Raw genomic sequence first — 3,141 nt, 5'->3', positions numbered from 1 at the left:
TTCACTTCCTGTTTGGTAAAGTTTATTGATTTTTGATAAATTTATTTAATTACTACTATATTTTTATAACTCTTTATTCAAATGAAAGAAATATATTTAGAATTCGATTAAAAATATAACGAGTTTGATAATTGAAAAATTGGAAGGTGGCGGCGGACAACGAAGTCTCGTTACCGTGTGAGATCAGCCATTTTGAGCAAGGTTTGATGGACAAACTCGACTTCTGGTCACAAAATGGTGAGTCAAATTCTTGTCTTCTCTCTTATCTCTCTTTCTAAAATCAATTTTACACTGACACGCACCACCACCACTACATTCTATATTCATGTGAAACATATATTTTACCATCTAATCTGTGTCTTTATTAATTTAAAAGCTTCTATGTTCAATATATCGAGGTGGGTGTTTGCTATTTTGTAAACAATTTGTGGGTGGGTTAACCTATCATGTGATGATTTTGTTGGATATATTGAAATCGGGGATGAAACATGTAGCAACTGTCTCTCCCCTCTTTATGTTTCGCTAATATATTATCCACCATACACTATATCAACATATAGCTTCACTAATTTTATTACTTACTTCACCCTGATCCCCCTTCCTTTCACCTGACATAAGCCTGTTTTTTGTTTTTTTTTGTGTGGGTGGGTATCGTCATCTCAGTCGACCCTGGAGTATTACTGGTTCGTTGACGTCTCGACACTGAAGCGACAATGTAGGGTTTAACTTGATCTATACGTAATGTGAACCTTGACCAGTTTTGTAACTTACTAGAAAAATCATCAAATATAAAGTTTGAATGTATGTCACACCGTCTACAAACCTCTACATTCATACATACTCATACAATCTATATTCTTCTAAGACTAATTGATACAGACAAGGTTGGCTACTGTTTCAGTGTACATTATCTTGGATTTATAGTTTTTGTTTCTTCAAGGCTTCTAGACATCTAACAATCATAAGACCGAATTTTTACCATAACATATCAGCATACAATTGATTACATTTAAATTATGTTATGGTCATTAAGCTACATTGATGTTACTTAGGCTCTAGAATATTGCTTTAATCCAAACACCACGCTCTACTCCAAGTCAAAAATAGGTGTCTACACTTTGTTGGACACAGTGACCATTATAGCATTGGCTGAATCTGTGTTACAAACTGTATGATTTACTGGATTACGCCATATAAACGGTTAGTCTTTGGATATATATATATATAACATTCCGACAGAATGTCTCAAATTGGGAAGTACCAAGTCTCGATGAATAATGTTCTATATTTCTTCATTGCACAGACGTAATTTGTAAACGTGATTTGTACAACTAGCGAAGAAGCAGTCGTACATTCGAGGGAACTATTAAAAGATTATGACTTATCCGATGAAAGTAATTTGCTATCATTCATTTATCGATAGAGTCGTTGTTCTGAAGCTCGAGTGTCAGGTGGCGGTGGTGGAGACTTAGAAATACATCCGAGAATATTACTGCTATTTTAGACTCTCGGGAAGCAATTAACAAGGCTAACCGATGGCTTACACAACTGGTGGTTGTTTTATTCTATTTTATTTATTTTTTTCTGTCGAACTCTAACTCAAATTTACGAGGCACCGAACTAACCGACACACCCACCTCTTTCTCTCTCTCTCGCTCACACACACGCACGTCATGTCAATGTCTAATTAAGATACCCTCTATTAACAGTAACGATGCGATTGAAGTTTTCGTAGTTCAAAGAAGATAGTTTTATATAACATTTGTATAAAACTATACATAGAGAGAGAGAGAGACGTAATAGCATTAGAAGGAGGAGGCGAGACATGGTTATGTTGTGATATTCGTGCTTTTCCTCAGTGATGAAAAACACGATTTCTCTTACCTAAACCTGCCACTTATTTCAAGTTTATAATGGTAGTTGTAACGTCCGTAGGTGTTATTAAAATCCTTACACTTAACTAGACTTCAATGATGGAAAATGAAATCCTATGGCTTCTGTTCTGTTTAACCCTCCCCCAATCTATTTTATATGTATGTCACAGATAACGATCTCCGCCCTTTACTTTACAATAACGTTAAGTAACAATTAATTTGACTGAATTTAATTTTTTTTTTTTTTTTCTTTCTTCAATATTTGCTTACGTTCTGACTTGCTATCAACTGTCTTTCCTATATTCGCTCAAAGACAGATATTGTATAAACCTGTGTTACATCACTGCCAGCTCATTTTATCTACTCCATGGAAAGAGATAAGCAAAATCATCGATCCCCATTTCGATCCTAACTCAAGCTAGAGACATTTTAAATAAATCTCTCTGTTCTCTGGTTCTAAATTGGTTCGATATTTGTAACTAATATTGTTACAGAATCATTTCAGTGAAGTACGTTCCAACGTCATGTAGTAAAAAATTTCGACTTATACACACACAGCGGCAACATTTGTGACATTCTCTTCAACAGCTGTCGACTAGATACTATAATTTCGGCACCTTCGTACAATATCTTTCCAATTTTGCGTACTCTGGTAGTGGTCTTCCCGTTTTCGTAACTGCGAATAGCTATTACACGAACACACACACACACACACACACGTGTGTGTTGGTTAGTTCTGATTCCGTTCTAATTAACGCATGGTATTGTTTTGCCCCAGGTCAGATATATAATCAAATGCGTTCCAGCCATGGCCACTCCGAATTTTTTCCAGATTAATATTTCCTTTTAAGACGGAAGGATGGGAGATTTGGTTCCTATTTCTAGCGGCTCCAGCGACTTAGAGTCGTGCGCTGTTTATGTTCGTTCCCCGACACTGTGACCCCAAAGGAACGCCTACTTTTAATTAAATTCTTCAAACATTTGTTACATACTTCTTCAAATTCCGCTGTTCCTCCTCTCTCTGCCTGACTGTTCGTTTCTCTCTCTTTCTCTCATACACATCGCACACTACGAACTAAAGAACTCGAACCTGTGTTGTAGCCAACCTGCTAGAAATATCAGCCAAATCACACTTGTCTTAAAACAAGGTCATTATTAAACTGTGTGAGACGATGTGGTCGTGGTTGGGACGCCTTTGATCATAGATCTGCTTAGTGTATATGTGTATATATATATATATGTGTGTATATATATGTGTATATATATA

Source organism: Octopus bimaculoides, chromosome 15 (genome assembly GCF_001194135.2).
Source record: "Octopus bimaculoides isolate UCB-OBI-ISO-001 chromosome 15, ASM119413v2, whole genome shotgun sequence".
Taxonomy (NCBI): domain Eukaryota; kingdom Metazoa; phylum Mollusca; class Cephalopoda; order Octopoda; family Octopodidae; genus Octopus; species Octopus bimaculoides.
This window is presented reverse-complemented; position numbering follows the sequence as displayed.